The 10,820-nt window shown below is 45.1% G+C and overlaps 25 non-coding genes across 25 annotated transcripts; 4 read left to right on the top strand and 21 right to left on the bottom strand.

Annotated features, from left to right (window-relative positions):
- The first annotated feature begins 706 nt into the window (after window positions 1-706).
- On the top strand, window positions 707-778 carry trnae-cuc (transfer RNA glutamic acid (anticodon CUC)). Its single transcript has one exon. It is a non-coding gene; the product is annotated as a tRNA-Glu (tRNA).
- A 62-nt stretch (window positions 779-840) lies between these two features.
- Window positions 841-927, bottom strand: trnay-gua (transfer RNA tyrosine (anticodon GUA)). Its single transcript is given in 2 exon segments — window positions 841-876; window positions 891-927. It is a non-coding gene; the product is annotated as a tRNA-Tyr (tRNA).
- A 472-nt stretch (window positions 928-1,399) lies between these two features.
- On the bottom strand, window positions 1,400-1,472 carry trnak-uuu (transfer RNA lysine (anticodon UUU)). The gene has a single exon. It is a non-coding gene; the product is annotated as a tRNA-Lys (tRNA).
- A 339-nt stretch (window positions 1,473-1,811) lies between these two features.
- On the bottom strand, window positions 1,812-1,898 carry trnay-gua (transfer RNA tyrosine (anticodon GUA)). Its single transcript is given in 2 exon segments — window positions 1,812-1,847; window positions 1,862-1,898. It is a non-coding gene; the product is annotated as a tRNA-Tyr (tRNA).
- Window positions 1,899-2,371: 473 nt separating this feature from the next.
- On the bottom strand, window positions 2,372-2,444 carry trnak-uuu (transfer RNA lysine (anticodon UUU)). The gene has a single exon. It is a non-coding gene; the product is annotated as a tRNA-Lys (tRNA).
- A 338-nt stretch (window positions 2,445-2,782) lies between these two features.
- Window positions 2,783-2,869, bottom strand: trnay-gua (transfer RNA tyrosine (anticodon GUA)). The gene is given in 2 exon segments: window positions 2,783-2,818; window positions 2,833-2,869. It is a non-coding gene; the product is annotated as a tRNA-Tyr (tRNA).
- A 473-nt stretch (window positions 2,870-3,342) lies between these two features.
- On the bottom strand, window positions 3,343-3,415 carry trnak-uuu (transfer RNA lysine (anticodon UUU)). Its single transcript has one exon. It is a non-coding gene; the product is annotated as a tRNA-Lys (tRNA).
- A 204-nt stretch (window positions 3,416-3,619) lies between these two features.
- On the top strand, window positions 3,620-3,691 carry trnae-cuc (transfer RNA glutamic acid (anticodon CUC)). The gene has a single exon. It is a non-coding gene; the product is annotated as a tRNA-Glu (tRNA).
- A 62-nt stretch (window positions 3,692-3,753) lies between these two features.
- Window positions 3,754-3,840, bottom strand: trnay-gua (transfer RNA tyrosine (anticodon GUA)). Its single transcript is given in 2 exon segments — window positions 3,754-3,789; window positions 3,804-3,840. It is a non-coding gene; the product is annotated as a tRNA-Tyr (tRNA).
- A 472-nt stretch (window positions 3,841-4,312) lies between these two features.
- trnak-uuu (transfer RNA lysine (anticodon UUU)) lies at window positions 4,313-4,385 on the bottom strand. Its single transcript has one exon. It is a non-coding gene; the product is annotated as a tRNA-Lys (tRNA).
- A 338-nt stretch (window positions 4,386-4,723) lies between these two features.
- Window positions 4,724-4,810, bottom strand: trnay-gua (transfer RNA tyrosine (anticodon GUA)). Its single transcript is given in 2 exon segments — window positions 4,724-4,759; window positions 4,774-4,810. It is a non-coding gene; the product is annotated as a tRNA-Tyr (tRNA).
- Window positions 4,811-5,282: 472 nt separating this feature from the next.
- On the bottom strand, window positions 5,283-5,355 carry trnak-uuu (transfer RNA lysine (anticodon UUU)). The gene has a single exon. It is a non-coding gene; the product is annotated as a tRNA-Lys (tRNA).
- A 338-nt stretch (window positions 5,356-5,693) lies between these two features.
- On the bottom strand, window positions 5,694-5,780 carry trnay-gua (transfer RNA tyrosine (anticodon GUA)). The gene is given in 2 exon segments: window positions 5,694-5,729; window positions 5,744-5,780. It is a non-coding gene; the product is annotated as a tRNA-Tyr (tRNA).
- A 472-nt stretch (window positions 5,781-6,252) lies between these two features.
- On the bottom strand, window positions 6,253-6,325 carry trnak-uuu (transfer RNA lysine (anticodon UUU)). Its single transcript has one exon. It is a non-coding gene; the product is annotated as a tRNA-Lys (tRNA).
- Window positions 6,326-6,529: 204 nt separating this feature from the next.
- Window positions 6,530-6,601, top strand: trnae-cuc (transfer RNA glutamic acid (anticodon CUC)). Its single transcript has one exon. It is a non-coding gene; the product is annotated as a tRNA-Glu (tRNA).
- Window positions 6,602-6,663: 62 nt separating this feature from the next.
- trnay-gua (transfer RNA tyrosine (anticodon GUA)) lies at window positions 6,664-6,750 on the bottom strand. Its single transcript is given in 2 exon segments — window positions 6,664-6,699; window positions 6,714-6,750. It is a non-coding gene; the product is annotated as a tRNA-Tyr (tRNA).
- A 472-nt stretch (window positions 6,751-7,222) lies between these two features.
- On the bottom strand, window positions 7,223-7,295 carry trnak-uuu (transfer RNA lysine (anticodon UUU)). The gene has a single exon. It is a non-coding gene; the product is annotated as a tRNA-Lys (tRNA).
- Window positions 7,296-7,633: 338 nt separating this feature from the next.
- On the bottom strand, window positions 7,634-7,720 carry trnay-gua (transfer RNA tyrosine (anticodon GUA)). The gene is given in 2 exon segments: window positions 7,634-7,669; window positions 7,684-7,720. It is a non-coding gene; the product is annotated as a tRNA-Tyr (tRNA).
- A 473-nt stretch (window positions 7,721-8,193) lies between these two features.
- Window positions 8,194-8,266, bottom strand: trnak-uuu (transfer RNA lysine (anticodon UUU)). Its single transcript has one exon. It is a non-coding gene; the product is annotated as a tRNA-Lys (tRNA).
- A 338-nt stretch (window positions 8,267-8,604) lies between these two features.
- Window positions 8,605-8,691, bottom strand: trnay-gua (transfer RNA tyrosine (anticodon GUA)). Its single transcript is given in 2 exon segments — window positions 8,605-8,640; window positions 8,655-8,691. It is a non-coding gene; the product is annotated as a tRNA-Tyr (tRNA).
- Window positions 8,692-9,164: 473 nt separating this feature from the next.
- On the bottom strand, window positions 9,165-9,237 carry trnak-uuu (transfer RNA lysine (anticodon UUU)). Its single transcript has one exon. It is a non-coding gene; the product is annotated as a tRNA-Lys (tRNA).
- A 204-nt stretch (window positions 9,238-9,441) lies between these two features.
- Window positions 9,442-9,513, top strand: trnae-cuc (transfer RNA glutamic acid (anticodon CUC)). The gene has a single exon. It is a non-coding gene; the product is annotated as a tRNA-Glu (tRNA).
- A 62-nt stretch (window positions 9,514-9,575) lies between these two features.
- Window positions 9,576-9,662, bottom strand: trnay-gua (transfer RNA tyrosine (anticodon GUA)). The gene is given in 2 exon segments: window positions 9,576-9,611; window positions 9,626-9,662. It is a non-coding gene; the product is annotated as a tRNA-Tyr (tRNA).
- A 472-nt stretch (window positions 9,663-10,134) lies between these two features.
- Window positions 10,135-10,207, bottom strand: trnak-uuu (transfer RNA lysine (anticodon UUU)). The gene has a single exon. It is a non-coding gene; the product is annotated as a tRNA-Lys (tRNA).
- A 338-nt stretch (window positions 10,208-10,545) lies between these two features.
- On the bottom strand, window positions 10,546-10,632 carry trnay-gua (transfer RNA tyrosine (anticodon GUA)). The gene is given in 2 exon segments: window positions 10,546-10,581; window positions 10,596-10,632. It is a non-coding gene; the product is annotated as a tRNA-Tyr (tRNA).
- Between the last annotated feature and the right edge of the window lie 188 nt (window positions 10,633-10,820).

Below are 10,820 nucleotides of genomic sequence, written 5' to 3'. Positions count from 1 at the left end.
AAAGATACCAGTTCGGTTGTGGCTTTTTTCAACTCTTTAAGGTCCACCAAAGAGGAAACCTCACACTGTACCAGTTGGACATGTAGAGCTACCAACACGTATGTCTGTTAACAACATTGGCATGCGTACTGCATTTTGGACACGTGGATGGTAAAAGGCCACGGGTTGGTCCCACCAATGGTTAGAACAATTTGAATTGCTTTTGAGAAAATCTATTGTGATGTCACATAGAGAGAGAGAGAAAGGAAAGGCTGAGTGGCTTTAATTGTTGTTTTTTTTTTCATCATTAACAAGGACATAGACAAAAATAATTAATGACAAGGAAGTCACAGGTAGGCAGATGTAAAGCTGGAAGTTCAGCTTAATCCAAAAGTCTGCCTGACGATGAGTGAACGGTGCTCAAGAGCTGACGGTCATGTAAAAGTTCAACGCCTGAACAGGGACTTGAACCCTGGGACCCTCAGATTAAAAGTCTGATGCTCTACCGACTGAGCTATCAGGCTACGTTTAGCCTTGCTCTGTGATTCAGAACATGTCCAGATATTCTTGACCTCTGACATGGGAAGCATTTGACAGTCTTGACACAAAAAGGTCCACATGTTCTGGTGTGGTCACGAATAACCCACATTCTGGTCTTTCTTCACTCATGAATAACGGCCAGCCAGAACTCATGTAAAAGCCTTCATCCATTAGCATAACATCGCTGTCCCTGATGGTCTAGTGGCTAGGATTCGGCGCTCTCACCGCCGCGGCCCGGGTTCGATTCCCGGTCAGGGAAAACAGAAAACTTTTTGCTCATCATGACATTAAAGGCAGTAATATCCTGGAAAAAAAGAAGCTTCCTTCGAACCGGATTTGAACCGGTGGCCTAAGGATTGCTGCTTTAACCTCTACAGTCCTCCGCTCTACCATCTGAGCTACCGAAGGATTCTGACGCACATGCAGCATAGATCCAGAAACAAGGACGTTGACAAAGATACCAGTTCGGTTGTGGCTTTTTCAACTCTTTAAGGTCCACCAAAGAGGAAACCTCACACTGTACCAGTTGGACATGTAGAGCTACCAACACGTATGTCTGTTAACAACATTGGCATGCGTACTGCATTTTGGACACGTGGATGGTAAAAGGCCACGGGTTGGTCCCACCAATGGTTAGAACAATTTGAATTGCTTTTTGAGAAAATCTATTGTGATGTCACATAGAGAGAGAGAGAAAGGAAAGGCTGAGTGGCTTTAATTGTTGTTTTTTTTGTCATCATTAACAAGGACATAGACAAAATAATTAATGACAAGGAAGTCACAGGTAGGCAGACGTAAAGCTGGAAGTTCAGCTTAATCCAAAAGCCTGCCTGACGATGAGTGAACGGTGCTCAAGAGCTGACGGTCATGTAAAGTTCAACGCCTGAACAGGGACTTGAACCCTGGACCCTCAGATTAAAAGTCTGATGCTCTACCGACTGAGCTATCCAGGCTACATTTAGCCTTGCTCTGTGATTCAGAACATGTCCAGATATTCTTGACCTCTGACATGGGAAGCATTTGACAGTCTTGACACAAAAAGGTCCACATGTTCTGGTGTGGGTCACGAATAACCCACATTCTGGTCTTTCTTCACTCATGAATAACGGCCAGCCAGAACTCATGTAAAAGCCTTCATCCATTAGCATAACATCGCTGTCCCTGATGGTCTAGTGGCTAGGATTCGGCGCTCTCACCACCGCGGCCCGGGTTCGATTCCCGGTCAGGGAAAACAGAAAACTTTTTGCTCATCATGACATTAAAGGCAGTAATATCCTGGAAAAAAAGAAGCTTCCTTCGAACCGGATTTGAACCGGTGGCCTAAGGATTGCTGCTTTAACCTCTACAGTCCTCCGCTCTACCATCTGAGCTACCGAAGGATTCTGACGCACATGCAGCATAGATCCAGAAACAAGGACGTTGACAAAGATACCAGTTCGGTTGTGGCTTTTTCAACTCTTTAAGGTCCACCAAAGAGGAAACCTCACACTGTACCAGTTGGACATGTAGAGCTACCAACACGTATGTCTGTTAACAACATTGGCATGCGTACTGCATTTTGGACACGTGGATGGTAAAAGGCCACGGGTTGGTCCCACCAATGGTTAGAACAATTTGAATTGCTTTTTGAGAAAATCTATTGTGATGTCACATAGAGAGAGAGAGAAAGGAAAGGCTGAGTGGCTTTAATTGTTGTTTTTTTTTGTCATCATTAACAAGGACATAGACAAAATAATTAATGACAAGGAAGTCACAGGTAGGCAGACGTAAAGCTGGAAGTTCAGCTTAATCCAAAAGCCTGCCTGACGATGAGTGAACGGTGCTCAAGAGCTGACGGTCATGTAAAGTTCAACGCCTGAACAGGGACTTGAACCCTGGACCCTCAGATTAAAAGTCTGATGCTCTACCGACTGAGCTATCCAGGCTACATTTAGCCTTGCTCTGTGATTCAGAACATGTCCAGATATTCTTGACCTCTGACATGGGAAGCATTTGACAGTCTTGACACAAAAAGGTCCACATGTTCTGGTGTGGTCACGAATAACCCACATTCTGGTCTTTCTTCACTCATGAATAACGGCCAGCCAGAACTCATGTAAAAGCCTTCATCCATTAGCGTAACATCGCTGTCCCTGATGGTCTAGTGGCTAGGATTCGGCGCTCTCACCACCGCGGCCCGGGTTCGATTCCCGGTCAGGGAAAACAGAAAACTTTTTGCTCATCATGACATTAAAGGCAGTAATATCCTGGAAAAAAAGAAGCTTCCTTCGAACCGGATTTGAACCGGTGGCCTAAGGATTGCTGCTTTAACCTCTACAGTCCTCCGCTCTACCATCTGAGCTACCGAAGGATTCTGACGCACATGCAGCATAGATCCAGAAACAAGGACGTTGACAAAGATACCAGTTCGGTTGTGGCTTTTTCAACTCTTTAAGGTCCACCAAAGAGGAAACCTCACACTGTACCAGTTGGACATGTAGAGCTACCAACACGTATGTCTGTTAACAACATTGGCATGCGTACTGCATTTTGGACACGTGGATGGTAAAAGGCCACAGGTTGGTCCCACCAATGGTTAGAACAATTTGAATTGCTTTTTGAGAAAATCTATTGTGATGTCACATAGAGAGAGAGAGAGAAAGGAAAGGCTGAGTGGCTTTAATTGGTGTTTTTTTTTCATCATTAACAAGGACATAGACAAAATAATTAATGACAAGGAAGTCACAGGTAGGCAGATGTAAAGCTGGAAGTTCAGCTTAATCCAAAAGTCTGCCTGACGATGAGTGAACGGTGCTCAAGAGCTGACGGTCATGTAAAGTTCAACGCCTGAACAGGGACTTGAACCCTGGACCCTCAGATTAAAAGTCTGATGCTCTACCGACTGAGCTATCCAGGCTACGTTTAGCCTTGCTCTGTGATTCAGAACATGTCCAGATATTCTTGACCTCTGACATGGGAAGCATTTGACAGTCTTGACACAAAAAGGTCCACATGTTCTGGTGTGGTCACGAATAACCCACATTCTGGTCTTTCTTCACTCATGAATAACGGCCAGCCAGAACTCATGTAAAAGCCTTCATCCATTAGCATAACATCGCTGTCCCTGATGGTCTAGTGGCTAGGATTCGGCGCTCTCACCGCCGCGGCCCGGGTTCGATTCCCGGTCAGGGAAAACAGAAAACTTTTTGCTCATCATGACATTAAAGGCAGTAATATCCTGGAAAAAAAGAAGCTTCCTTCGAACCGGATTTGAACCGGTGGCCTAAGGATTGCTGCTTTAACCTCTACAGTCCTCCGCTCTACCATCTGAGCTACCGAAGGATTCTGACGCACATGCAGCATAGATCCAGAAACAAGGACGTTGACAAAGATACCAGTTCGGTTGTGGCTTTTTCAACTCTTTAAGGTCCACCAAAGAGGAAACCTCACACTGTACCAGTTGGACATGTAGAGCTACCAACACGTATGTCTGTTAACAACATTGGCATGCGTACTGCATTTTGGACACGTGGATGGTAAAAGGCCACGGGTTGGTCCCACCAATGGTTAGAACAATTTGAATTGCTTTTTGAGAAAATCTATTGTGATGTCACATAGAGAGAGAGAGAAAGGAAAGGCTGAGTGGCTTTAATTGTTGTTTTTTTTGTCATCATTAACAAGGACATAGACAAAATAATTAATGACAAGGAAGTCACAGGTAGGCAGACGTAAAGCTGGAAGTTCAGCTTAATCCAAAAGCCTGCCTGACGATGAGTGAACGGTGCTCAAGAGCTGACGGTCATGTAAAGTTCAACGCCTGAACAGGGACTTGAACCCTGGACCCTCAGATTAAAAGTCTGATGCTCTACCGACTGAGCTATCCAGGCTACATTTAGCCTTGCTCTGTGATTCAGAACATGTCCAGATATTCTTGACCTCTGACATGGGAAGCATTTGACAGTCTTGACACAAAAAGGTCCACATGTTCTGGTGTGGTCACGAATAACCCACATTCTGGTCTTTCTTCACTCATGAATAACGGCCAGCCAGAACTCATGTAAAAGCCTTCATCCATTAGCATAACATCGCTGTCCCTGATGGTCTAGTGGCTAGGATTCGGCGCTCTCACCACCGCGGCCCGGGTTCGATTCCCGGTCAGGGAAAACAGAAAACTTTTTGCTCATCATGACATTAAAGGCAGTAATATCCTGGAAAAAAAGAAGCTTCCTTCGAACCGGATTTGAACCGGTGGCCTAAGGATTGCTGCTTTAACCTCTACAGTCCTCCGCTCTACCATCTGAGCTACCGAAGGATTCTGACGCACATGCAGCATAGATCCAGAAACAAGGACGTTGACAAAGATACCAGTTCGGTTGTGGCTTTTTCAACTCTTTAAGGTCCACCAAAGAGGAAACCTCACACTGTACCAGTTGGACATGTAGAGCTACCAACACGTATGTCTGTTAACAACATTGGCATGCGTACTGCATTTTGGACACGTGGATGGTAAAAGGCCACGGGTTGGTCCCACCAATGGTTAGAACAATTTGAATTGCTTTTTGAGAAAATCTATTGTGATGTCACATAGAGAGAGAGAGAAAGGAAAGGCTGAGTGGCTTTAATTGTTGTTTTTTTTGTCATCATTAACAAGGACATAGACAAAATAATTAATGACAAGGAAGTCACAGGTAGGCAGACGTAAAGCTGGAAGTTCAGCTTAATCCAAAAGCCTGCCTGACGATGAGTGAACGGTGCTCAAGAGCTGACGGTCATGTAAAGTTCAACGCCTGAACAGGGACTTGAACCCTGGACCCTCAGATTAAAAGTCTGATGCTCTACCGACTGAGCTATCCAGGCTACATTTAGCCTTGCTCTGTGATTCAGAACATGTCCAGATATTCTTGACCTCTGACATGGGAAGCATTTGACAGTCTTGACACAAAAAGGTCCACATGTTCTGGTGTGGTCACGAATAACCCACATTCTGGTCTTTCTTCACTCATGAATAACGGCCAGCCAGAACTCATGTAAAAGCCTTCATCCATTAGCATAACATCGCTGTCCCTGATGGTCTAGTGGCTAGGATTCGGCGCTCTCACCACCGCGGCCCGGGTTCGATTCCCGGTCAGGGAAAACAGAAAACTTTTTGCTCATCATGACATTAAAGGCAGTAATATCCTGGAAAAAAAGAAGCTTCCTTCGAACCGGATTTGAACCGGTGGCCTAAGGATTGCTGCTTTAACCTCTACAGTCCTCCGCTCTACCATCTGAGCTACCGAAGGATTCTGACGCACATGCAGCATAGATCCAGAAACAAGGACGTTGACAAAGATACCAGTTCGGTTGTGGCTTTTTCAACTCTTTAAGGTCCACCAAAGAGGAAACCTCACACTGTACCAGTTGGACATGTAGAGCTACCAACACGTATGTCTGTTAACAACATTGGCATGCGTACTGCATTTTGGACACGTGGATGGTAAAAGGCCACGGGTTGGTCCCACCAATGGTTAGAACAATTTGAATTGCTTTTTGAGAAAATCTATTGTGATGTCACATAGAGAGAGAGAGAAAGGAAAGGCTGAGTGGCTTTAATTGTTGTTTTTTTTTTCATCATTAACAAGGACATAGACAAAATAATTAATGACAAGGAAGTCACAGGTAGGCAGATGTAAAGCTGGAAGTTCAGCTTAATCCAAAAGTCTGCCTGACGATGAGTGAACGGTGCTCAAGAGCTGACGGTCATGTAAAGTTCAACGCCTGAACAGGGACTTGAACCCTGGACCCTCAGATTAAAAGTCTGATGCTCTACCGACTGAGCTATCCAGGCTACGTTTAGCCTTGCTCTGTGATTCAGAACATGTCCAGATATTCTTGACCTCTGACATGGGAAGCATTTGACAGTCTTGACACAAAAAGGTCCACATGTTCTGGTGTGGTCACGAATAACCCACATTCTGGTCTTTCTTCACTCATGAATAACGGCCAGCCAGAACTCATGTAAAAGCCTTCATCCATTAGCATAACATCGCTGTCCCTGATGGTCTAGTGGCTAGGATTCGGCGCTCTCACCGCCGCGGCCCGGGTTCGATTCCCGGTCAGGGAAAACAGAAAACTTTTTGCTCATCATGACATTAAAGGCAGTAATATCCTGGAAAAAAAGAAGCTTCCTTCGAACCGGATTTGAACCGGTGGCCTAAGGATTGCTGCTTTAACCTCTACAGTCCTCCGCTCTACCATCTGAGCTACCGAAGGATTCTGACGCACATGCAGCATAGATCCAGAAACAAGGACGTTGACAAAGATACCAGTTCGGTTGTGGCTTTTTCAACTCTTTAAGGTCCACCAAAGAGGAAACCTCACACTGTACCAGTTGGACATGTAGAGCTACCAACACGTATGTCTGTTAACAACATTGGCATGCGTACTGCATTTTGGACACGTGGATGGTAAAAGGCCACGGGTTGGTCCCACCAATGGTTAGAACAATTTGAATTGCTTTTTGAGAAAATCTATTGTGATGTCACATAGAGAGAGAGAGAAAGGAAAGGCTGAGTGGCTTTAATTGTTGTTTTTTTTGTCATCATTAACAAGGACATAGACAAAATAATTAATGACAAGGAAGTCACAGGTAGGCAGACGTAAAGCTGGAAGTTCAGCTTAATCCAAAAGCCTGCCTGACGATGAGTGAACGGTGCTCAAGAGCTGACGGTCATGTAAAGTTCAACGCCTGAACAGGGACTTGAACCCTGGACCCTCAGATTAAAAGTCTGATGCTCTACCGACTGAGCTATCCAGGCTACATTTAGCCTTGCTCTGTGATTCAGAACATGTCCAGATATTCTTGACCTCTGACATGGGAAGCATTTGACAGTCTTGACACAAAAAGGTCCACATGTTCTGGTGTGGTCACGAATAACCCACATTCTGGTCTTTCTTCACTCATGAATAACGGCCAGCCAGAACTCATGTAAAAGCCTTCATCCATTAGCATAACATCGCTGTCCCTGATGGTCTAGTGGCTAGGATTCGGCGCTCTCACCACCGCGGCCCGGGTTCGATTCCCGGTCAGGGAAAACAGAAAACTTTTTGCTCATCATGACATTAAAGGCAGTAATATCCTGGAAAAAAAGAAGCTTCCTTCGAACCGGATTTGAACCGGTGGCCTAAGGATTGCTGCTTTAACCTCTACAGTCCTCCGCTCTACCATCTGAGCTACCGAAGGATTCTGACGCACATGCAGCATAGATCCAGAAACAAGGACGTTGACAAAGATACCAGTTCGGTTGTGGCTTTTTCAACTCTTTAAGGTCCACCAAAGAGGAAACCTCACACTGTACCAGTTGGACATGTAGAGCTACCAACACGTATGTCTGTTAACAACATTGGCATGCGTACTGCATTTTGGACACGTGGATGGTAAAAGGCCACGGGTTGGTCCCACCAATGGTTAGAACAATTTGAATTGCTTTTTGAGAAAATCTATTGTGATGTCACATAGAGAGAGAGAGAAAGGAAAGGCTGAGTGGCTTTAATTGTTGTTTTTTTTTGTCATCATTAACAAGGACATAGACAAAATAATTAATGACAAGGAAGTCACAGGTAGGCAGACGTAAAGCTGGAAGTTCAGCTTAATCCAAAAGCCTGCCTGACGATGAGTGAACGGTGCTCAAGAGCTGACGGTCATGTAAAGTTCAACGCCTGAACAGGGACTTGAACCCTGGACCCTCAGATTAAAAGTCTGATGCTCTACCGACTGAGCTATCCAGGCTACATTTAGCCTTGCTCTGTGATTCAGAACATGTCCAGATATTCTTGACCTCTGACATGGGAAGCATTTGACAGTCTTGACACAAAAAGGTCCACATGTTCTGGTGTGGTCACGAATAACCCACATTCTGGTCTTTCTTCACTCATGAATAACGGCCAGCCAGAACTCATGTAAAAGCCTTCATCCATTAGCGTAACATCGCTGTCCCTGATGGTCTAGTGGCTAGGATTCGGCGCTCTCACCACCGCGGCCCGGGTTCGATTCCCGGTCAGGGAAAACAGAAAACTTTTTGCTCATCATGACATTAAAGGCAGTAATATCCTGGAAAAAAAGAAGCTTCCTTCGAACCGGATTTGAACCGGTGGCCTAAGGATTGCTGCTTTAACCTCTACAGTCCTCCGCTCTACCATCTGAGCTACCGAAGGATTCTGACGCACATGCAGCATAGATCCAGAAACAAGGACGTTGACAAAGATACCAGTTCGGTTGTGGCTTTTTCAACTCTTTAAGGTCCACCAAAGAGGAAACCTCACACTGTACCAGTTGGACATGTAGAGCTACCAACACGTATGTCTGTTAACAACATTGGCATGCGTACTGCATTTTGGACACGTGGATGGTAAAAGGCCACAGGTTGGTCCCACCAATGGTTAGAACAATTTGAATTGCTTTTTGAGAAAATCTATTGTGATGTCACATAGAGAGAGAGAGAGAAAGGAAAGGCTGAGTGGCTTTAATTGGTGTTTTTTTTTCATCATTAACAAGGACATAGACAAAATAATTAATGACAAGGAAGTCACAGGTAGGCAGATGTAAAGCTGGAAGTTCAGCTTAATCCAAAAGTCTGCCTGACGATGAGTGAACGGTGCTCAAGAGCTGACGGTCATGTAAAGTTCAACGCCTGAACAGGGACTTGAACCCTGGACCCTCAGATTAAAAGTCTGATGCTCTACCGACTGAGCTATCCAGGCTACGTTTAGCCTTGCTCTGTGATTCAGAACATGTCCAGATATTCTTGACCTCTGACATGGGAAGCATTTGACAGTCTTGACACAAAAAGGTCCACATGTTCTGGTGTGGTCACGAATAACCCACATTCTGGTCTTTCTTCACTCATGAATAACGGCCAGCCAGAACTCATGTAAAAGCCTTCATCCATTAGCATAACATCGCTGTCCCTGATGGTCTAGTGGCTAGGATTCGGCGCTCTCACCGCCGCGGCCCGGGTTCGATTCCCGGTCAGGGAAAACAGAAAACTTTTTGCTCATCATGACATTAAAGGCAGTAATATCCTGGAAAAAAAGAAGCTTCCTTCGAACCGGATTTGAACCGGTGGCCTAAGGATTGCTGCTTTAACCTCTACAGTCCTCCGCTCTACCATCTGAGCTACCGAAGGATTCTGACGCACATGCAGCATAGATCCAGAAACAAGGACGTTGACAAAGATACCAGTTCGGTTGTGGCTTTTTCAACTCTTTAAGGTCCACCAAAGAGGAAACCTCACACTGTACCAGTTGGACATGTAGAGCTACCAACACGTATGTCTGTTAACAACATTGGCATGCGTACTGCATTTTGGACACGTGGATGGTAAAAGGCCACGGGTTGGTCCCACCAATGGTTAGAACAATTTGAATTGCTTTTTGAGAAAATCTATTGTGATGTCACATAGAGAGAGAGAGAAAGGAAAGGCTGAGTGGCTTTAATTGTTGTTTTTTTTGTCATCATTAACAAGGACATAGACAAAATAATTAATGACAAGGAAGTCACAGGTAGGCAGACGTAAAGCTGGAAGTTCAGCTTAATCCAAAAGCCTGCCTGACGATGAGTGAACGGTGCTCAAGAGCTGACGGTCATGTAAAGTTCAACGCCTGAACAGGGACTTGAACCCTGGACCCTCAGATTAAAAGTCTGATGCTCTACCGACTGAGCTATCCAGGCTACATTTAGCCTTGCTCTGTGATTCAGAACATGTCCAGATATTCTTGACCTCTGACATGGGAAGCATTTGACAGTCTTGACACAAAAAGGTCCACATGTTCTGGTGTGGTCACGAATAACCCACATTCTGGTCTTTCTTCACTCATGAATAACGGCCAGCCAGAACTCATGTAAAAGCCTTCATCCATTAGCATAACATCGCTGTCCCTGATGGTCTAGTGGCTAGGATTCGGCGCTCTCACCACCGCGGCCCGGGTTCGATTCCCGGTCAGGGAAAACAGAAAACTTTTTGCTCATCATGACATTAAAGGCAGTAATATCCTGGAAAAAAAGAAGCTTCCTTCGAACCGGATTTGAACCGGTGGCCTAAGGATTGCTGCTTTAACCTCTACAGTCCTCCGCTCTACCATCTGAGCTACCGAAGGATTCTGACGCACATGCAGCATAGATCCAGAAACAAGGACGTTGACAAAGATACCAGTTCGGTTGTGGCTTTTTCAACTCTTTAAGGTCCACCAAAGAGGAAACCTCACACTGTACCAGTTGGACATGTAGAGCTACCAACACGTATGTCTGTTAACAACATTGGCATGCGTACTGCATTTTGGACACG

Source organism: Brachyhypopomus gauderio, chromosome 1 (genome assembly GCF_052324685.1).
Source record: "Brachyhypopomus gauderio isolate BG-103 chromosome 1, BGAUD_0.2, whole genome shotgun sequence".
NCBI lineage: Eukaryota > Metazoa > Chordata > Actinopteri > Gymnotiformes > Hypopomidae > Brachyhypopomus > Brachyhypopomus gauderio.
The sequence above is the reverse complement of the archived record's forward strand: the minus strand, read 5'-3'. Positions and strand labels throughout refer to the sequence as shown.